Genomic DNA, 16,575 nt, shown 5'->3' on the forward strand with positions numbered 1-16,575 from the left:
TGGCTGAGACTGGGGTGAGGGTGCACCATTCACCTATATCAGGAGCTCTGCATACACCTGGCCTGTATGGGAGGGGGCTAGGAAGAGACCACTATCACTGTGCAGGAGATACAGAGCTCAGTGGCTGAGACTGGGGTGAGGATGCACCAGTCACCTATATCAGGAGCTCTGCATACACCTGGCCTGTATGGGAGGGGGGCTAGGAAGAGACCACTATCACTGTGCAGGAGATACAGAACTCAGTGGCTGAGAATGGGGTGAGGGTGCACCAGTCACCTGTATCAGGAGCTCTGCATACACCTGGCCTGTATGGGAGGGGGCTAGGAAGAGACCACTATCACTGTGCAGGAGATATAGAGCTCAGTGGATGAGACTGGGGTGAGGGTGCACCAGTCACCTATATCAGGAGCTCTGCATACACCTGGCCTGTATGAGAGGGGGCTAGGAAGAGACCACTATCACTGTGCAGGAGATACATAGCTCAGTGGATGAGACTGGGGTGAGTGTGCACCAGTCACCTATATCAGGAGCTCTGCATACACCTGGCCTGTATGGGAGGGGGCTAGGAAGAGACTACTATCACTATACAGGAGATACAGAGCTCAGTGACTGAGACTGGGGTGAGGGTGCGTCAGTCACAAATATCAGGAGCTCTGCATACACCTGGCCTGTATCGGAGGGGGTAGGAAGAGACCACTATCACTGTGCAGGAGATACAGAGCTCAGTGGCTGAGACTGGGGTGAGGGTGCACCAGTCACCTATATCAGGAGCTCTGCATACACCTGCCCTGTATGGGAGGTGGGCTAGGAAGAGACCACTATCACTGTGCAGGAGATACAGAGGTCAGTGACTGAGACTGGGGTGAGGGTGCACCAGTCACCTATATCAGGAGCTCTGCATACACCTGGCCTGTATGGGAGGGGTCTAGGAAGAGACCACTATCACTGTGCAGGAGATACAGAACTCAGTGGGTGAGACTGGGGTGAGGGTGCACCAGTCACCTATATCAGGAGCTCTGCATACACCTGGCCTGTATGGGAGGGGGGCTAGGAAGAGACCACTATCACTGTGCAGGAGATACAGAGCTCAGTGGAAGAGACTGGGGTGAGGGTGCACCAGTCACCTATATCAAGAGCTCTGCATACACCTGGCCTGTATGGGAGGCGGGCTAGGAAGAGACCACTATCACTGTGCAGGAGATACAGAGCTCAGTGGCTGAGACTGGGGTGAGGGTGCACCAGTCACCTATATCAGGAGCTCTGCATACACCTGGCCTGTATGGGAGGGGGCTAGGAAGAGACCACTATCACTGTGCAGGAGATACAGAGCTCAGTGGCTGAGACTGGGGTGAGGGTGCACCAGTCACCTATATCAGGAGCTCTGCATACACCTGGCCTGTATGGGAGGGGGCTAGGAAGAGACCACTATCACTGTGCAGGAGATACAGAGCTCAGTGGCTGAGACTGGGGTGAGGGTGCACCAGTCACCTATATCAGGAGCTCTGCATACACCTGGCCTGTATGGGAGGGGGTAGGAAGAGACCACTATCACTGTGCAGGAGATACAGAGCTCAGTGGATGAGACTGGGGTGAGGGTGCACCAGTCACTTATATCAGGAGCTCTGCATACACCTGGCCTGTATGGGAGGGGGGCTAGGAAGAGACCACTATCACTGTGCAGGAAATACAGAGCTCAGAGGCTGAGACTGGGGTGAGGGTGCACCAGTCACCTATATCAGGAGCTCTGCATACACCTGGCCTGTATGGGAGGGGGGCTAGGAAGAGACCACTATCACTGTGCAGGAGATACAGAGGTCAGTGACTGAGACTGGGGTGAGGGTGCACCAGTCACCTATATTAGGAGCTCTGCATACACCTGGCCTGTATGGGAGGGGTCTAGGAAGAGACCACTATCACTGTGCAGGAGATACAGAACTCAGTGGGTGAGACTGGGGTGAGGGTGCACCAGTCACCTATATCAGGAGCTCTGCATACACCTGGCCTGTATGGGAGGGGGGCTAGGAAGAGACCACTATCACTGTGCAGGAGATACAGAGCTCAGTGGAAGAGACTGGGGTGAGGGTGCACCAGTCACCTATATCAAGAGCTCTGCATACACCTGGCCTGTATGGGAGGGGGTAGGAAGAGACCACTATCACTGTGCTGGAGATACAGAGCTCATTGGGTGAGACTGGGGTGAGGGTGCACCAGTCACCTATATCAGGAGCTCTGCATACACCTGGCCTGTATGGGAGGGGGCTAGGAAGAGACCACTATCACTGTGCAGGAGATACAGAGCTCAGTGGCTGAGACTGGGGTGAGGGTGCACCAGTCACCTATATCAGGAGCTCTGTATACACCTGGCCTGTATGGGAGGGGGCTAGGAAGAGACCACTATCACTGTGCAGGAGATACAGAACTCAGTGGCTGAGAATGGGGTGAGGGTGCACCAGTCACCTGTATCAGGAGCTCTGCATACACCTGGCCTGTATGGGAGGGGGCTAGGAAGAGACCACTATCACTGTGCAGGAGATATAGAGCTCAGTGGATGAGACTGGGGTGAGGGTGCACCAGTCACCTATATCAGGAGCTCTGCATACACCTGGCCTGTATGGGAGGGGGGCTAGGAAGAGACCACTATCACTATAGAGGAGATACAGAGATCAGTGGGTGAGACTGGGGTGAGTGTGCACCAGTCACCTATATCAGGAGCTCTGCATACACCTGGCCTGTATGGGAGGGGGCTAGGAAGAGACTACTATCACTATACAGGAGATACAGAGCTCAGTGACTGAGACTGGGGTGAGGCTGCGTCAGTCACAAATATCAGGAGCTCTGCATACACCTGGCCTGTATCGGAGGGGGTAGGAAGAGACCACTATCACTGTGCAGGAGATACAGAGCTCAGTGGCTGAGACTGGGGTGAGGGTGCACCAGTCACCTATATCAGGAGCTCTGCATACACCTGCCCTGTATGGGAGGTGGGCTAGGAAGAGACCACTATCACTGTGCAGGAGATACAGAGCTCAGAGGCTTAGACTGGGGTGAGGGTGCACCAGTCACCTATATCAGGAGCTCTGCATACACCTGGCCTGTATGGGAGGGGGGCTAGGAAGAGACCACTATCACTGTGCAGGAGATACATAGCTCAGTGGATGAGACTGGGGTGAGTGTGCACCAGTCACCTATATCAGGAGCTCTGCACACACCTGGCCTGTATGGGAGGGGGCTAGGAAGAGACCACTATCACTGTGCAGGAGATACAGAGCTCAGTGGATGAGACTGGGGTGAGGGTGCACCAGTCACCTATATCAGGAGCTCTGCATACACCTGGCCTGTATGGGAGGGGGCTAGGAAGAGACCACTATCACTGTGCAGGAGATACAGAGCTCATTGGGTGAGACTGGGGTGAGGGTGCACCAGTCACCTATATCAGGAGCTCTGCATACACCTGGCCTGTATGGGAGGGGGCTAGGAAGAGACCACTATCACTGTGCAGGAGATACAGAGCTCATTGGGTGAGACTGGGTTGAGGGTGCACCAGTCACTTATATCAGGAGCTCTGCATACACCTGGCCTGTATGGGAGGGGGTAGGAAGAGACCACTATCACTGTGCAGGAGATACAGAGCTCAGTGGCTGAGACTGGGGTGAGGGTGCACCATTCACCTATATCAGGAGCTCTGCATACACCTTGCCTGTATGGGAGGGGGCTAGGAAGAGACCACTATCACTGTGCAGGAGATACAGAGCTCAGTGGCTGAGACTGGGGTGAGGGTGCACCAGTCACCTATATCAGGAGCTCTGCATACACCTGGCCTGTATGGGAGGGGGGCAAGGAAGAGACCACTATCACTGTGCAAGAGAGATATAGAGCTCAGTGGATGAGACTGGGGTGAGGGTGCACCAGTCACCTATATCAGGAGCTCTGCATACACCTGGCCTGTATGGGATGGGGGCTAGGAAGAGACCACTATCACTGTGCAGGAGATACAGAACTCAGTGGGTGAGACTGGGGTGAGGGTGCACCAGTCACCTATATCAGGAGCTCTGCATACACCTGGCCTGTATGGGAGGGGGGCTAGGAAGAGACCACTATCACTGTGCAGGAGATACAGAGCTCAGTGGAAGAGACTGGGGTGAGGGTGCACCAGTCACCTATATCAAGAGCTCTGCATACACCTGGCCTGTATGGGAGGGGGTAGGAAGAGACCACTATCACTGTGCAGGAGATACAGAGCTCATTGGGTGAGACTGGGGTGAGGGTGCACCAGTCACTTATATCAGGAGCTCTGCATACACCTGGCCTGTATGGGAGGTGGGCTAGGAAGAGATCAGTATCACTGTGCAGGAGATACAGAGCTCAGTGGCTGAGACTGGGGTGAGGGTGCACCATTCACCTATATCAGGAGCTCTGCATACACCTGGCCTGTATGGGAGGGGGCTAGGAAGAGACCACTATCACTGTGCAGGAGATACAGAGCTCAGTGTCTGAGACTGGGGTGAGGGTGCACCAGTCACCTATATCAGGAGCTCTGCATACACCTGGCCTGTATGGGAGGGGGCTAGGAAGAGATCACTATCACTGTGCAGGAGATACAGAGCTCAGTGGCTGAGACTGGGGTGAGGGTGCACCATTCACCTATATCAGGAGCTCTGCATACACCTGGCCTGTATGGGAGGGGGCTAGGAAGAGACCACTATCACTGTGCAGGAGATACAGAGCTCAGTGGCTGAGACTGGGGTGAGGGTGCACCAGTCACCTATATCAGGAGCTCTGCATACACCTGGCCTGTATGGGAGGGGGGCTAGGAAGAGACCACTATCACTGTGCAGGAGATACAGAGGTCAGTGACTGAGACTGGGGTGAGGGTGCACCAGTCACCTACATCAGGAGCTCTGCATACACCTGGCCTGTATGGGAGGGGTCTAGGAAGAGACCACTATCACTGTGCAGGAGATACAGAACTCAGTGGGTGAGACTGGGGTGAGGGTGCACCAGTCACCTATATCAGGAGCTCTGCATACACCTGGCCTGTATGGGAGGGGGGCTAGGAAGAGACCACTATCACTGTGCAGGAGATACAGAGCTCAGTGGAAGAGACTGGGGTGAGGGTGCACCAGTCACCTATATCAAGAGCTCTGCATACACCTGGCCTGTATGGGAGGGGGTAGGAAGAGACCACTATCACTGTGCAGGAGATACAGAGCTCATTGGGTGAGACTGGGGTGAGGGTGCACCAGTCACTTATATCAGGAGCTCTGCATACACCTGGCCTGTATGGGAGGTGGGCTAGGAAGAGATCACTATCACTGTGCAGGAGATACAGAGCTCAGTGGCTGAGACTGGGGTGAGGGTGCACCATTCACCTATATCAGGAGCTCTGCATACACCTGGCCTGTATGGGAGGGGGCTAGGAAGAGACCACTATCACTGTGCAGGAGATACAGAGCTCAGTGTCTGAGACTGGGGTGAGGGTGCACCAGTCACCTATATCAGGAGCTCTGCATACACCTGGCCTGTATGGGAGGGGGCTAGGAAGAGATCACTATCACTGTGCAGGAGATACAGAGCTCAGTGGCTGAGACTGGGGTGAGGGTGCACCATTCACCTATATCAGGAGCTCTGCATACACCTGGCCTGTATGGGAGGGGGCTAGGAAGAGACCACTATCACTGTGCAGGAGATACAGAGCTCAGTGGCTGAGACTGGGGTGAGGGTGCACCAGTCACCTATATCAGGAGCTCTGCATACACCTGGCCTGTATGGGAGGGGGGCTAGGAAGAGACCACTATCACTGTGCAGGAGATACAGAACTCAGTGGCTGAGAATGGGGTGAGGGTGCACCAGTCACCTGTATCAGGAGCTCTGCATACACCTGGCCTGTATGGGAGGGGGCTAGGAAGAGACCACTATCACTGTGCAGGAGATATAGAGCTCAGTGGATGAGACTGGGGTGAGGGTGCACCAGTCACCTATATCAGGAGCTCTGCATACACCTGGCCTGTATGAGAGGGGGCTAGGAAGAGACCACTATCACTGTGCAGGAGATACATAGCTCAGTGGATGAGACTGGGGTGAGTGTGCACCAGTCACCTATATCAGGAGCTCTGCATACACCTGGCCTGTATGGGAGGGGGCTAGGAAGAGACTACTATCACTATACAGGAGATACAGAGCTCAGTGACTGAGACTGGGGTGAGGGTGCGTCAGTCACAAATATCAGGAGCTCTGCATACACCTGGCCTGTATCGGAGGGGGTAGGAAGAGACCACTATCACTGTGCAGGAGATACAGAGCTCAGTGGCTGAGACTGGGGTGAGGGTGCACCAGTCACCTATATCAGGAGCTCTGCATACACCTGCCCTGTATGGGAGGTGGGCTAGGAAGAGACCACTATCACTGTGCAGGAGATACAGAGGTCAGTGACTGAGACTGGGGTGAGGGTGCACCAGTCACCTATATCAGGAGCTCTGCATACACCTGGCCTGTATGGGAGGGGTCTAGGAAGAGACCACTATCACTGTGCAGGAGATACAGAACTCAGTGACTGAGACTGGGGTGAGGGTGCACCAGTCACCTATATCAGGAGCTCTGCATACACCTGGCCTGTATGGGAGGGGTCTAGGAAGAGACCACTATCACTGTGCAGGAGATACAGAACTCAGTAGGTGAGACTGGGGTGAGGGTGCACCAGTCACCTATATCAGGAGCTCTGCATACACCTGGCCTGTATGGGAGGGGGGCTAGGAAGAGACCACTATCACTGTGCAGGAGATACAGAGCTCAGTGGCTGAGACTGGGGTGAGGGTGCACCAGTCACCTATATCAGGAGCTCTGCATACACCTGGCCTGTATGGGAGGTGGGCTAGGAAGAGACCACTATCACTGTGCAGGAGATACAGAGCTCAGTGGCTGAGACTGGGGTGAGGGTGCACCAGTCACCTATATCAGGAGCTCTGCATACACCTGGCCTGTATGGGAGGGGGCTAGGAAGAGACCACTATCACTGTGCAGGAGATACAGAGCTCAGTGGCTGAGACTGGGGTGAGGGTGCACCAGTCACCTATATCAGGAGCTCTGCATACACCTGGCCTGTATGGGAGGTGGGCTAGGAAGAGACCACTATCACTGTGCAGGAGATACAGAGCTCAGTGGCTGAGACTGGGGTGAGGGTGCACCAGTCACCTATATCAGGAGCTCTGCATACACCTGGCCTGAATGGGAGGGGGCTAGGAAGAGACCACTATCACTGTGCAGGAGTTACAGAGCTCATTGGGTGAGACTGGGGTGAGGATGCACCAGTCACCTATATCAGGAGCTCTGCATACACCTGGCCTGTATGGGAGGGGGTAGGAAGAGACCACTAACACTGTGCAGGAGATACAGAGCTCATTGGGTGAGACTGGGGTGAGGGTGCACCAGTCACCTATATCAGGAGCTCTGCATACACCTGGCCTGTATGAGAGGGGGCTAGGAAGAGACCACTATCACTGTGCAGGAGATACAGAGCTCAGTGGCTGAGACTGGGGTGAGGGTGCACCATTCACCTATATCAGGAGCTCTGCATACACCTGGCCTGTATTGGAGGGGGCTAGGAAGAGACCACTATCACTGTGCAGGAGATACAGAGCTCAGTGGCTGAGACTGGGGTGAGGGTGCACCAGTCACCTATATCAGGAGCTCTGCATACACCTGGCCTGTATGGGAGGTGGGCTAGGAAGAGACCACTATCACTGTGCAGGAGATACAGAGCTCAGTGGCTGAGACTGGGGTGAGGGTGCACCAGTCACCTATATCAGGAGCTCTGCATACACCTGGCCTGTATGGGAGGTGGGCTAGGAAGAGACCACTATCACTGTGCAGGAGATACAGAGCTCAGTGGCTGAGACTGGGGTGAGGGTGCACCAGTCACCTATATCAGGAGCTCTGCATACACCTGGCCTGTATGGGAGGTGGGCTAGGAAGAGACCACTATCACTGTGCAGGAGATACAGAGCTCAGTGGATGAGACTGGGGTGAGGATGCACCAGTCACCTATATCAGGAGCTCTGCATACACCTGGCCTGTATGGGAGGTGGGCTAGGAAGAGACCACTATCACTGTGCAGGAGATACAGAGCTCAGTGGATGAGACTGGGGTGAGGATGCACCAGTCACCTATATCAGGAGCTCTGCATACACCTGGCCTGTATGGGAGGGGGTAGGAAGAGACCACTATCACTGTGCAGGAGATACAGAGCTCATTGGGTGAGACTGGGGTGAGGGTGCACCAGTCACCTATATCAGGAGCTCTGCATACACCTGGCCTGTATGGGAGGGGGCTAGGAAGAGACCACTATCACTGTGCAGGAGATACAGAGCTCAGTGGCTGAGACTGGGGTGAGGGTGCACCATTCACCTATATCAGGAGCTCTGCATACACCTGGCCTGTATGGGAGGGGGCTAGGAAGAGACCACTATCACTGTGCAGGAGATACAGAGCTCAGTGGCTGAGACTGGGGTGAGGGTGCACCAGTCACCTATATCAGGAGCTCTGCAAACACCTTGCCTGTATGGGAGGGGGCTAGGAAGAGACCACTATCACTGTGCAGGAGATACAGAACTCAGTGGCTGAGAATGGGGTGAGGGTGCACCAGTCACCTATATCAGGAGTTCTGCATACACCTTGCCTGTATGGGAGGGGGCTAGGAAGAGACCACTATCACTGTGCAGGAGATACAGAACTCAGTGGCTGAGAATGGGGTGAGGGTGCACCAGTCACCTGTATCAGGAGCTCTGCATACACCTGGCCTGTATGGGAGGGGGCTAGGAAGAGACCACTATCACTGTGCAGGAGATATAGAGCTCAGTGGATGAGACTGGGGTGAGGGTGCACCAGTCACCTATATCAGGAGCTCTGTATACACCTGGCCTGTATGGGAGACGGGCTAGGAAGAGACCACTATCACTATAGAGGAGATACAGAGATCAGTGGGTGAGACTGGGGTGAGTGTGCACCAGTCACCTATATCAGGAGCTCTGCATACACCTGTCCTGTATGAGAGGGGGCTAGGAAGAGACCACTATCACTGTGCAGGAGATACATAGCTCAGTGGCTGAGACTGGGGTGAGGGTGCACCAGTCACCTATATCAGGAGCTCTGCATACACCTGGCCTGTATGGGAGGGGGGCTAGGAAGAGACCACTATCACTGTGCAGGAGATACAGAACTCAGTGGCTGAGAATGGGGTGAGGGTGCACCAGTCACCTGTATCAGGAGCTCTGCATACACCTGGCCTGTATGGGAGGGGGCTAGGAAGAGACCACTATCACTGTGCAGGAGATATAGAGCTCAGTGGATGAGACTGGGGTGAGGGTGCACCAGTCACCTATATCAGGAGCTCTGCATACACCTGGCCTGTATGAGAGGGGGCTAGGAAGAGACCACTATCACTGTGCAGGAGATACATAGCTCAGTGGATGAGACTGGGGTGAGTGTGCACCAGTCACCTATATCAGGAGCTCTGCATACACCTGGCCTGTATGGGAGGGGGCTAGGAAGAGACTACTATCACTATACAGGAGATACAGAGCTCAGTGACTGAGACTGGGGTGAGGGTGCGTCAGTCACAAATATCAGGAGCTCTGCATACACCTGGCCTGTATCGGAGGGGGTAGGAAGAGACCACTATCACTGTGCAGGAGATACAGAGCTCAGTGGGTGAGACTGGGGTGAGGGTGCACCAGTCACCTATATCAGGAGCTCTGCATACACCTGGCCTGTATGGGCGGGGGCTAGGAAGAGACCACTATCACTGTGCAGGAGATACAGAGCTCAGTGGCTGAGACTGGGGTGAGGGTGCACCAGTCACCTATATCAGGAGCTCTGCATACACCTGCCCTGTATGGGAGGTGGGCTAGGAAGAGACCACTATCACTGTGCAGGAGATACAGAGCTCAGTGGGTGAGACTGGGGTGAGCGTGCACCAGTCACCTGTATCAGGAGCTCTGCATACACCTGGTCTGTATCGGAGGGGGCTAGGAAGAGACCACTATCACTGTGCAGGAGATACAGAGCTCATTGGGTGAGACTGGGGTGAGGGTGCACCAGTCACTTATATCAGGAGCTCTGCATACACCTGGCCTGTATGGGAGGGGGCTAGGAAGAGACCACTATCACTGTGCAGGAGATACAGAGCTCAGTGGCTGAGACTGGGGTGAGGGTGCACCATTCACCTTTATCAGGAGCTCTGCATACACCTGGCCTGTATGGGAGGGGGGCAAGGAAGAGACCACTATCACTGTGCAGGAGATACAGAGCTCAGTGGCTGAGACTGGGGTGAGGGTGCACCATTCACCTTTATCAGGAGCTCTGCATACACCTGGCCTGTATGGGAGGGGTCTAGGAAGAGACCACTATCACTGTGCAGGAGATACAGAACTCAGTGACTGAGACTGGGGTGAGGGTGCACCAGTCACCTATATCAGGAGCTCTGCATACACCTGGCCTGTATGGGAGGGGTCTAGGAAGAGACCACTATCACTGTGCAGGAGATACAGAACTCAGTAGGTGAGACTGGGGTGAGGGTGCACCAGTCACCTATATCAGGAGCTCTGCATACACCTGGCCTGTATGGGAGGGGGGCTAGGAAGAGACCACTATCACTGTGCAGGAGATACAGAGCTCAGTGGCTGAGACTGGGGTGAGGGTGCACCAGTCACCTATATCAGGAGCTCTGCATACACCTGGCCTGTATGGGAGGTGGGCTAGGAAGAGACCACTATCACTGTGCAGGAGATACAGAGCTCAGTGGCTGAGACTGGGGTGAGGGTGCACCAGTCACCTATATCAGGAGCTCTGCATACACCTGGCCTGTATGGGAGGTGGGCTAGGAAGAGACCACTATCACTGTGCAGGAGATACAGAGCTCAGTGGCTGAGACTGGGGTGAGGGTGCACCAGTCACCTATATCAGGAGCTCTGCATACACCTGGCCTGAATGGGAGGGGGCTAGGAAGAGATCACTATCACTGTGCAGGAGATACAGAGCTCAGTGGCTGAGACTGGGGTGAGGGTGCACCAGTTACCTATATCAGGAGCTCTGCATACACCTGGCCTGTATGGGAGGTGGGCTAGGAAGAGACCACTATCACTGTGCAGGAGATACAGAGCTCAGTGGATGAGACTGGGGTGAGGATGCACCAGTCACCTATATCAGGAGCTCTGCATACACCTGGCCTGTATGGGAGGGGGTAGGAAGAGACCACTATCACTGTGCAGGAGATACAGAGCTCATTGGGTGAGACTGGGGTGAGGGTGCACCAGTCACCTATATCAGGAGCTCTGCATACACCTGGCCTGTATGGGAGGGGGCTAGGAAGAGACCACTATCACTGTGCAGGAGATACAGAGCTCAGTGGCTGAGACTGGGGTGAGGGTGCACCATTCACCTATATCAGGAGCTCTGCATACACCTGGCCTGTATGGGAGGGGGCTAGGAAGAGACCACTATCACTGTGCAGGAGATACAGAGCTCAGTGGCTGAGACTGGGGTGAGGGTGCACCAGTCACCTATATCAGGAGCTCTGCATACACCTGGCCTGTATGGGAGGTGGGCTAGGAAGAGACCACTATCACTGTGCAGGAGATACAGAGCTCAGTGGCTGAGACTGGGGTGAGGGTGCACCAGTCACCTATATCAGGAGCTCTGCATACACCTGGCCTGTATGGGAGGGGGCTAGGAAGAGACCACTATCACTGTGCAGGAGATACAGAGCTCAGTGGCTGAGACTGGGGTGAGGGTGCACCAGTCACCTATATCAGGAGCTCTGCATACACCTGGCCTGTATGGGAGGTGGGCTAGGAAGAGACCACTATCACTGTGCAGGAGATACAGAGCTCAGTGGCTGAGACTGGGGTGAGGGTGCACCAGTCACCTATATCAGGAGCTCTGCATACACCTGGCCTGTATGGGAGGTGGGCTAGGAAGAGACCACTATCACTGTGCAGGAGATACAGAGCTCAGTGGCTGAGACTGGGGTGAGGGTGCACCAGTCACCTATATCAGGAGCTCTGCATACACCTGGCCTGAATGGGAGGGGGCTAGGAAGAGATCACTATCACTGTGCAGGAGATACAGAGCTCAGTGGCTGAGACTGGGGTGAGGGTGCACCAGTTACCTATATCAGGAGCTCTGCATACACCTGGCCTGTATGGGAGGTGGGCTAGGAAGAGACCACTATCACTGTGCAGGAGATACAGAGCTCAGTGGATGAGACTGGGGTGAGGATGCACCAGTCACCTATATCAGGAGCTCTGCATACACCTGGCCTGTATGGGAGGGGGTAGGAAGAGACCACTATCACTGTGCAGGAGATACAGAGCTCATTGGGTGAGACTGGGGTGAGGGTGCACCAGTCACCTATATCAGGAGCTCTGCATACACCTGGCCTGTATGGGAGGGGGCTAGGAAGAGACCACTATCACTGTGCAGGAGATACAGAGCTCATTGGCTGAGACTGGGGTGAGGGTGCACCATTCACCTATATCAGGAGCTCTGCATACACCTGGCCTGTATGGGAGGGGGCTAGGAAGAGACCACTATCACTGTGCAGGAGATACAGAGCTCAGTGGCTGAGACTGGGGTGAGGGTGCACCAGTCACCTATATCAGGAGCTCTGCATACACCTTGCCTGTATGGGAGGGGGCTAGGAAGAGACCACTATCACTGTGCAGGAGATACAGAACTCAGTGGCTGAGAATGGGGTGAGGGTGCACCAGTCACCTGTATCAGGAGCTCTGCATACACCTGGCCTGTATGGGAGGGGGCTAGGAAGAGACCACTATCACTGTGCAGGAGATATAGAGCTCAGTGGATGAGACTGGGGTGAGGGTGCACCAGTCACCTATATCAGGAGCTCTGTATACACCTGGCCTGTATGGGAGACGGGCTAGGAAGAGACCACTATCACTATAGAGGAGATACAGAGATCAGTGGGTGAGACTGGGGTGAGTGTGCACCAGTCACCTATATCAGGAGCTCTGCATACACCTGTCCTGTATGAGAGGGGGCTAGGAAGAGACCACTATCACTGTGCAGGAGATACATAGCTCAGTGGATGAGACTGGGGTGAGTGTGCACCAGTCACCTATATCAGGAGCTCTGCATACACCTGGCCTGTATGGGAGGGGGCTAGGAAGAGACTACTATCACTATACAGGAGATACAGAGCTCAGTGACTGAGACTGGGGTGAGGGTGCGTCAGTCACAAATATCAGGAGCTCTGCATACACCTGGCCTGTATCGGAGGGGGTAGGAAGAGACCACTATCACTGTGCAGGAGATACAGAGCTCAGTGGGTGAGACTGGGGTGAGGGTGCACCAGTCACCTATATCAGGAGCTCTGCATACACCTGGCCTGTATGGGAGGGGGCTAGGAAGAGACCACTATCACTGTGCAGGAGATACAGAGCTCAGTGGCTGAGACTGGGGTGAGGGTGCACCAGTCACCTATATCAGGAGCTCTGCATACACCTGCCCTGTATGGGAGGTGGGCTAGGAAGAGACCACTATCACTGTGCAGGAGATACAGAGCTCAGTGGGTGAGACTGGGGTGAGCGTGCACCAGTCACCTGTATCAGGAGCTCTGCATACACCTGGTCTGTATCGGAGGGGGCTAGGAAGAGACCACTATCACTGTGCAGGAGATACAGAGCTCATTGGGTGAGACTGGGGTGAGGGTGCACCAGTCACTTATATCAGGAGCTCTGCATACACCTGGCCTGTATGGGAGGGGGCTAGGAAGAGACCACTATCACTGTGCAGGAGATACAGAGCTCAGTGGCTGAGACTGGGGTGAGGGTGCACCATTCACCTTTATCAGGAGCTCTGCATACACCTGGCCTGTATGGGAGGGGGGCAAGGAAGAGACCACTATCACTGTGCAAGAGAGATATAGAGCTCAGTGGATGAGACTGGGGTGAGGGTGCACCAGTCACCTATATCAGGAGCTCTGCATACACCTGGCCTGTATGGGAGGGGGGCTAGGAAGAGACCACTATCACTGTGCAGGAGATACAGAGGTCAGTGACTGAGACTGGGGTGAGGGTGCACCAGTCACCTATATCAGGAGCTCTGCATACACCTGGCCTGTATGGGAGGGGGGCTAGGAAGAGACCACTATCACTGTGCAGGAGATACAGAGCTCATTGGGTGAGACTGGGGTGAGGGTGCACCAGTCACCTATATCAGGAGCTCTGCATACACCTGGCCTGTATGGGAGGGGGGCTAGGAAGAGACCACTATCACTGTGCAGGAGATACAGAGGTCAGTGACTGAGACTGGGGTGAGGGTGCACCAGTCACCTATATCAGGAGCTCTGCATACACCTGGCCTGTATGGGAGGGGGGCTAGGAAGAGACCACTATCACTGTGCAGGAGATACAGAGCTCATTGGGTGAGACTGGGGTGAGGGTGCACCAGTCACCTATATCAGGAGCTCTGCATACACCTGGCCTGTATGGGAGGGGGCTAGGAAGAGACCACTATCACTGTGCAGGAGATACAGAGCTCAGTGGCTGAGACTGGGGTGAGGGGGCACCATTCACCTATATCAGGAGCTCTGCATACACCTGGCCTGTATGGGAGGGGGCTAGGAAGAGACCACTATCACTGTGCAGGAGATACAGAGCTCAGTGGCTGAGACTGGGGTGAGGGTGCACCAGTCACCTATATCAGGAGCTCTGCATACACCTGGCCTGTATGGGAGGGGGGCTAGGAAGAGACCACTATCACTGTGCAGGAGATACAGAGGTCAGTGACTGAGACTGGGGTGAGGGTGCACCAGTCACCTATATCAGGAGCTCTGCATACACCTGGCCTGTATGGGAGGGGGCTAGGAAGAGACCACTATCACTGTGCAGGAGATACAGAACTCAGTGGCTGAGACTGGGGTGAGGGTGCACCAGTCACCTATATCAGGAGCTCTGCATACACCTTGCCTGTATGGGAGGGGGCTAGGAAGAGAGCACTATCACTGTGCAGGAGATACAGAACTCAGTGGCTGAGAATGGGGTGAGGGTGCACCAGTCACCTATATCAGGAGTTCTGCATACACCTTGCCTGTATGGGAGGGGGCTAGGAAGAGACCACTATCACTGTGCAGGAGATACAGAACTCAGTGGCTGAGAATGGGGTGAGGGTGCACCAGTCACCTGTATCAGGAGCTCTGCATACACCTGGCCTGTATGGGAGGGGGCTAGGAAGAGACCACTATCACTGTGCAGGAGATATAGAGCTCCGTGGATGAGACTGGGGTGAGGGTGCACCAGTCACCTATATCAGGAGCTCTGCATACACCTGGCCTGTATGGGAGGCGGGCTAGGAAGAGACCACTATCACTATAGAGGAGATACAGAGATCAGTGGGTGAGACTGGGGTGAGTGTGCACCAGTCACCTATATCAGGAGCTCTGCATACACCTGTCCTGTATGAGAGGGGGCTAGGAAGAGACCACTATCACTGTGCAGGAGATACATAGCTCAGTGGATGAGACTGGGGTGAGTGTGCACCAGTCACCTATATCAGGAGCTCTGCATACACCTGGCCTGTATGGGAGGGGGCTAGGAAGAGACTACTATCACTATACAGGAGATACAGAGCTCAGTGACTGAGACTGGGGTGAGGGTGCACCAGTCACCTATATCAGGAGCTCTGCATACACCTGGCCTGTATCGGAGGGGGTAGGAAGAGACCACTATCACTGTGCAGGAGATACAGAGCTCAGTGGCTGAGACTGGGGTGAGGGTGCACCAGTCAACTATATCAGGAGCTCTGCATACACCTGCCCTGTATGGGAGGTGGGCTAGGAAGAGACCACTATCACTGTGCAGGAGATACAGAGCTCAGAGGCTTAGACTGGGGTGAGGGTGCACCAGTCACCTATATCAGGAGCTCTGCATACACCTGGCCTGTATGGGAGGGGGGCAAGGAAGAGACCACTATCACTGTGCAGGAGATACAGAGCTCAGTGTGTGAGACTGGGGTGAGAGTGCACCAGTCACCTATATCAGGAGCTCTGCATACACCTGGCCTGTATGGGAGGGGGGCTAGGAAGAGACCACTATCACTGTGCAGGAGATACATAGCTCAGTGGATGAGACTGGGGTGAGTGTGCACCAGTCACCTATATCAGGAGCTCTGCACACACCTGGCCTGTATGGGAGGGGGCTAGTAAGAGACCACTATCACTGTGCAGGAGATACAGAGCTCAGTGGGTGAGACTGGGGTGAGTGTGCACCAGTCACCTATATCAGGAGCTCTGCATACACCTGGCCTGTATGGGAGGGGGCTAGGAAGAGACCACTATCACTGTGCAGGAGATACAGAACTCAGTGGCTGAGACTGGGGTGAGGGTGCACCAGTCACCTATATCAGGAGCTCTGCATACACCTGGCCTGTATCGGAGGGGGCTAGGAAGAGACCACTATCACTGTGCAGGAGATATAGAGCTCAGTGGATGAGACTGGGGTGAGGGTGCACCAGTCACCTATATCAGGAGCTCTGCATACACCTGGACTGTATGGGAGGGGGGCT

The sequence above is a fragment of the Taudactylus pleione genome, unplaced genomic scaffold, assembly GCF_031769625.1.
Source record: "Taudactylus pleione unplaced genomic scaffold, aTauple2 ptg001570l, whole genome shotgun sequence".
In the NCBI taxonomy this organism is placed as follows: domain Eukaryota; kingdom Metazoa; phylum Chordata; class Amphibia; order Anura; family Myobatrachidae; genus Taudactylus; species Taudactylus pleione.